Source organism: Pezoporus occidentalis, unplaced genomic scaffold (assembly GCF_034315485.1).
Source record: "Pezoporus occidentalis ecotype Australia unplaced genomic scaffold, CSIRO_AGI_Poc_V1 ctg248, whole genome shotgun sequence".
Taxonomy (NCBI): domain Eukaryota; kingdom Metazoa; phylum Chordata; class Aves; order Psittaciformes; family Psittacidae; genus Pezoporus; species Pezoporus occidentalis.
In genome coordinates this window covers 488,765-496,050 of record NW_026914372.1, presented here as the reverse complement: position 1 = coordinate 496,050, position 7,286 = coordinate 488,765, and positions in this window count along the sequence as shown.

Sequence of the window (7,286 nt, the reverse complement as noted above, 5' to 3'; positions counted from 1 at the left end):
AGGATGTTGCAGGACCAGCTTCAAGGTAAGCTGAGCTAGACCGACTTGGCTTTGCTTTCTTCATTCTTCCATCAGTTATACCAGGGATTCACAACCAATGGTAGTTGAGTGCCATCTTAGGAGGTGGCGATGGCAGCAGGTTATCCCCAACTCTGCCCAGCCTTGTGTGTGACCCCAAAGGCACCAGCCAGCTCTACCACCCCCCCTCACGAGAAGGCCCCTTGCCTTTTGGTCGTGGCATCTGGATTGCCCAGTAGCTCCTGAAAAGCATGTTGCCAGCTGCTACTTGAAAAGCAGTTAATAGTGGTGCTTCCTTCTCATCCCAGTAGTGTTTCCTTCTCATCCCAAGCTCTAGCCTTACATCCAGAGGATTTCTGTACTGTAACACTCTTCCAGTATGGCATGAGTATGCCTGTACTGGCACTCAGGTGTCTCAGACCTCTGCCTAGATAAGCAATACTGTACACTACCATGACTTTTACATGTTGCCCATAACATGAAGGATAAAAATGACCCAGAGCTGCAGATGGTCCCTGTCTAGTTAGCAAAGAGGACCCTTTCCTAAGTGCTGACCTCTCTAGGTTACCTGCTTTCTATCCCGGTTAACTCATTAATCCCGTCCGACTGCTCAGGAGCACACCTCCTCACATGCTTCAGTACTGTCACAAGTGAAACCATGTAGATGTTAAGCTCCTGAGTAACTTTGCCATAGGTTCGCTGGTCCTTGTAACTCACTCAGCTGTGTAGCCTGTGTTCCTGGATGCCTGTCCACCTTCCTAATGCACACTGCTCTCTTTACAATTTAGCCCAACTTCTGGACTCAAGTACCACTCCTTTTGGAAAATAAAACCTACAAGTCAGCCTCCCCCCCACCAGAGCAGAGCCTGGTGCATCTGCCAGCCCCATCCCTACAGCATATTCCTCTTTTTCAAAATCTGAGTCTTCATTTATCCATGCCCTACTTCCCCTTTCTTTACAGCTCATGCAACTCACATGCCCACTTAATTCATCGAACTTCTGCACCAGGCAGACACCTTAGTGTTGAAAGAGTGGGCAAAGACGGGGAGGGATGTCTGCAGCCAGGCACCAGGAGGTGGAAGCAACTCATGGCATCCAGCCCCTGTAGCCATCAGTCCCTGCTTGCTGAAAAGGCAGAGCCTCCATCATAGCACCTTCAGTGTCACGAAGCTGATAATCTCCAGTTGCTGTTAACTGCAGCTTCTGGAAAGAGGAAGGATTTCAGCTGAAATGCCCCAGATCCCACTGATTTTTCTCTGCTGTTTTCTGGGCCCATTACTCATAACCCTGAAGTCACATGGGGCTTGTCTCATTCTGAAGCTCCCATGTAAATGAGTGCCCAGCCTCTCTTATGACTTACTTGTGTGGGAATGTTAAAGCTAGTAGGGCCTTCTTTTATTTAACTGCTCTGGTATTTCCCTAGTGTCCTGAGGGGATTTTGACCCTGTGATGCTTTCTGCTCTTTGCCCAGACACTTCTTCAAGTTCATATATGTTTTCCTTCCTGTTCTGAAAGATAGAACTTTTATTTGGACTCTCCCATTTTGCTACCACTTCTGGAAGTCTCATTGCTAAGACACAAACCTTTCATAGCCAGGGACTCTTTTCTTAGCAGAAAGGCAAAACTAATATGAAACAATTGGTTTACTGACCATTTGCATTGCACTGGAATTCCTCATAGTGCAGTAAAGGCAGTGCTTGTATGTTAATTTTGTTTGGGAAAGGGATACTTGACTCTAAGCTCATCTGAGCAGTCATAGCAAGGGCTTCTAAGCCATTATGTCAAAGAGGTGGTCCACCTACTGGAAAAGAATCTTAACAGGCTCATCCCTAGCTGTGTTTAGGAGGTGATGAGATGGACAGGGACATCTGGTAGGGCCAGACCTGGTAGTTCAGATGCCCAGAACAATGCTTTGTTTGAGGGTCCTGCTGAGGCTTTGGCACCAAAAGGGCCCCCGAGCATCTCCGTAGCATGGAAATGGAGACACAGACTCACCAGAGAGACCATCAGTACCTGGGGATTTTACTATAACAGGGGCTGAAGGACTTCAGGCAGTATTTAAGGGGGCCTGTGAAGATCTCAGCAGGGTCTAGATGTTGGATATAAGTGTTTTAGATATAAATCTCCAAAATCTCATGCTGAGCCTAACTTCATGCCCTTTGGGCCATAAGGCCACAGTGCATGACATTAGCTTGTGCATTCAACCTGTGCAAAATCAGTGGCTTAGCATGGTGATATATACATGTTTTGTTCAGATGAGAGCCACAGAGGAGCAGCGACTGCATAATTTTATCGTGCATACTTGAGTAGGACACTATAGCGTAATATGTACACTATAGCACTGAAATAGAAAACCACGACACTGAACAGGTACAATTTCAGTTTATATTAAACTGCCAAGGCCCCTTAAAATCCAGAGTTAGAAGTACAGGTGCTTTTACGTCGGAGTGCTCCATTCCTCAGGTGCCTATGTTTAACATACAGTACAGCAAACCTGTCACTGATGGAGCAGATTCAATCAGCTAACATAAACTTGCTCTTGTCATTTCTGTTCTGACGCTTTCTCTCACATCAGTGATAAATACTGATAGCATCAACCCTTGCCTGGTTCAGAAGGGTTGTCCTAGCTGCATACAAAGAAAGATAAAATGCTTGGAAGTGGATCGTTTGAGCTGCTACTTCATTAACTCCTCTTTCCTTAACCATCCATAGTTGTTTTGGAGAAGACTGCCACTAGCAGTACATGTACTAAAAAACACCCAACATATTTAATGTCTGTCAAACAGAAACCTAAAATACGAACAGGTAATTTTGCCTGGGAGTTTTATGATGACTTCTGTTTGTACTAATGTTAATTTTCTAAAAAAAACCCTGTGTCTAATATTGAAAGACAGCCTACGGCATGCTATCCAGACTGCCCCCTCCTCCAGCCCCACTAAAGTGAATAATATACGTATGTAACCTCTCCCCCCTCCCACCACCCTCAGTCTCTGACAGCAATGATTCTTTTTATTATTGATTTGTTTTTTTTTCTCTTCCCCCCCCCCCCCCCTTTTTTTCTGGTTAAGCTCCAGTACATGTCGGTGGTGTTAGGCAGGAAGTCAGATTTCCCCTGGTGAATTACTGGGGGGGGGGAGGGAACTTGGGTTTTACTCTCTGGTTATATTGCTTATGTCAAAGGATTCATATGAGCTCATATGAATGCACATTGTTAGTCCAGTTCCCAGCTGGTACTGGTTTGTATAAAAGCCACTGTTCAGTGGCATCTCACAAGAAGGGGTCAAAATCCCCTTCTCTTTTACAATGTAAAACTAAGCCAGTAAGGATCTGCTATGAGGAGCGCAACTGTGTATGGCGGATTGCGCTTTGAAACCAATGCTTTTTTTACTGACTGCTCTCCGTGCCATGGGGCAGAATTTCTTCACAGCATGAAGTATGGCGTAGCATGAGATCACCCGGTCAGAATTCCCACTTACCAATATTACTTCCTGGAGGACTCATGTTGTTTCCTGTTGCCTGATGCTGGTAACAGAAGAGTGCATGCTGCAGTGATGCCCAGTAAACATCTTACTGCAAACTCCAATAACATTTATACTCGTGTAAACCTGTAATGATTCAATAAGCTTCTGCAACTTTACTCCAGGTATTCTGTAGGAGAACTAGGATGGGGATTTGGCCAGCTGTCATATAAAAATAGTCTTTGAGTTGCTTTTATATGTTCTGGAATGAAAAGCTGCATCTTAAATTGTTGTTGCAATCCTCATGCCACAAAGACATGCCTATGTAGGCAAACCTCGTTGTTAAGACACTGTGTTTAAATAGATACATGCCTTTGTTGCTGGTTACAGTTCAATAGTAATTAGGAGTTTTAGCCTTTGCTGTGGTCCTTAATGCACAACAACTTAATAGGCAGGAAAAGTAGCCAAACATATTTCAGCATGATTGGTTATAGCTTATTTATCCTGTAACTCATTAGCTGCAATGAGGACAAAAATTATTTTTAGTGGAGGGAAGAGATGACATTTGTCATTTCTGTATTACGAAGGCAGAGCCCAACAGACAAGGATGATGTTGTATGGGTTTTTCATTCTCATGTGCATGTCTCGACCAGCCTACATTTGCCTAAAAGAAAGAAGTCATCATTTCCAGAGACATTTTTTTTAAGAAAAGGAAGCTTGTGTGGTGGTGATAGAGCAATGAATGATGACCCCTGGCAGAGCTGTTCTCTTTGAAGGCTGGTGACAGATCAGGTGCTTGGAGGCAGGAAAGCATCCGGTGCTTGTCGGTGCTCCTGTGCATTTGAGTCATATCAGTAGTGTGCACCATTAAAGAGCAAAATGCATTACTCAGACCAGACATGTAGCTCAGGCCCAGCCGAACCTGAGTCTACGTGAATGTCAAATCTAACAAACTCATCACCAGAATTTTCTTCCTCTCGCTTTTTCCTTTGGGCATGCAGCAGGGAAGACCTATTAAGGAACAATTTCATATAATTGGGGTTTCATTATTTAATTAACTGACTTTCAGTTCAGACAGTTTTCTGTTATATCAAACCTTTAAGCTTTGCTCATCTCCCCCACACTGGGGCTATGTCAGATTTCCACTCTGGGCTCCATTATGCACTCAGTCCTTCTCAGAGTGGTAAGAATTTTTCTGAGGATTTGGGTTTTTCATGTACCCACATATTTTAAGTTGACTGCAGCCACAACATCATCTATGATGTTGAGTTTCCTCATTGGCACATGTCCATTCTCTGATCCAGGCTCACTCTCCTCTCCCAGAAGAGACACCCACCAACAGCTGGGATCAGGATCTTTAATGTGCAGAGCTTCATTATACTTTCCATATCTGCTTGTGCCATAGATGGCACAGTATTTCCAGCTTTAACCATCTCCCCAGGTACCTGTGGTTTCATTCTGCACCGGAAAGAGGCTTCTGCCTCACTGCTCCCCCAGCCTTCATGCCAAGTCTGAGTGCACCTTGGTTTGCTCCCATTGGTGAGCTGTTTCCCAGGGCAGGCATGTTCCTCTGCTCCACAAGGCTTTGGAGAAGGTGAGAGTCACAAGCGTGTCTTGCTGAAAATTTCCAGTCCCTAATGCTCATCCTTGCACTTGCCTTCTTCATCTTGCGGATGGCTGCATCTGTAGAAATGCAGAAGTCCAGCCATGCTCTGCAAAGGGCTGACCTTCCAAATTCCACAGTATTTACTCTCTTGAGTTAACAATGCTTCCTATTTGGAAATAACTTTGAACTAAGTTCTCATCAAAGTCCAGCAGCAAACACAGCAGTTATGAGTAGGTTTTTTCTCTTTTTCACTCCTCTACAATGAATTGTCAGCCTGTAATAATAACATTTGTAGTATAGCTGCTGGAGCTGCGTTTGTGCCTGACCTCTTTTTATTAACAGGCTCTTTCTGTTATGTTTCAGAGTGTAACTAAATGTTTTCAGTCTCAGGGAAAGACTAGCCAGGGGAAGTTCAGGTTAGATATAGGGAGGAAGTTCTTTACTGTGAGGGTAGTAAGGCACTGGAATGGGTTGCCCAAAGAACTGGTAAATGTTCCATTCCTAGTAGTGTTCAAGGCCAAGGCTGGATGGAGTTTTGGGTGACATGGTCTATTGTGAGGTGTTCCTGCCCATGGCAGAGGGAGTTGGAACTAGGTGATGTTAAGGTCCTTTCCAACCCTAACTGTTCTATGATTCCATGATTCTATATTGATTGTGACTCATTTTTCTCCAGTCAAAAAGCAATAAGCTATTTAAAATACTTGCTAATGTATAAAAGATTGGCTAAAGCTCTATTTTAATACTGTGATGATGAAAATATCATCAGTAGGTAATCTAGCAAAACCTATAATAAATGGAAAATAATCACAGGACATCACAGAGGTCAGCAAAACCAGGGGTTGATAACTTTGTAGGCATGTGGAGCCAGTAAGTGTTTAATCTATAAACTTTCTTGTTTTGAGCTGGGTGAAGCAGAGGCAAGTAGACACAAGAAAAAGTACAAACAAGTTCTTTATTCTGAAAGTGCATTAGAGCACTCTAAAGATAGCATCAAGGACTGTGTGGAAATCCCCTGGATATGTTTTGTAATTTTTTCCGGTGAATCTCAGGATAGCAAATACAAGAGGCGAAGGCAAGTGGATGACCACAGCCGGTGTAGGCTGCGTTTTGGTATTCTGCTTTTTCGGCGCAGACACCTGAGGTGGAATTTGTCTCCGTTGTCTTTCCCTCCCTTGAGTACAAAGAGCATCCAGAGGACTTGTCCAGATGTAGATGTTAACACTGCAAAGCTGACTTGTTTGATGAGATTAATCTCACAAATCATTTCTAAGGTGATGTTCCCTCTCAGAGAGAGTTAGAAAATCATGGCAGTACACAGACTGCATTTTATTGCACAGGCTCCTGACTAATCACTTTGATGCTGGGCAAACCACAGAGATACTCAACACTTATGGCGACTAGTGCCTCCTGAAAACTTCTTAGGCATTTAAATGCCTTGCATATCTTGGGGTAATTAATCACTCATTTCTTCCACTTATATATTTGTTCTGCATGAAATTGGAGAAATTAACACTCACCCAGCTCTCCTCAGTAGGTATGAGATTACATTCATTGACAAATACAGTGTGCACTGACATCCTCAGGTGAAAGGTCCGATATGTAAATAACAATACCTAGTATTTCTGTCTGCACTGAGGATGCACTTAGTCCCCACTCACAACATAACTTTGGGATGAATTGAGTCGCACCTTTTGAGAACTGTCTTTCATTTTTCTTAAATCACTTTGTCTTGTTCTTTTTTCAGGTACTCCATGGGATATAAAAGAATCAAAATGAAACGTGAATGTGCATGTGGGACCAGATGCATGTCTCTGCACTAAACAACAGCTAAATACTAAGACCGCTTCATTGCCATTTCCTTGGTTATTTTAGCAGTTTTCTATAAATGTGTTTCAATTCTCAAGTAATTGCAGTCCAGACCAAATGTGTCCCTGGTGTAGAAAATCAAAGCAAATGCAGTTATATCAGAGCAGGGCTGTTTGGAATAAATGTAAATGGCAAGATACTTGGTATTGTTGTCAAAGACAAGCTATCCTCCACTTGCATGAAAAACACATTCAGGAAAACAGGGGGTTTCATTGTAGTCAATGGAACTGTATGAAAGAGCTACCTGGCTCCATCACTGATTTCTTTCTAACAAAGCTAAAGATCTGAAATGTTGTCAAATGACAAGGAAAAGTACTGGGTCACAGTTCTCTGCATGC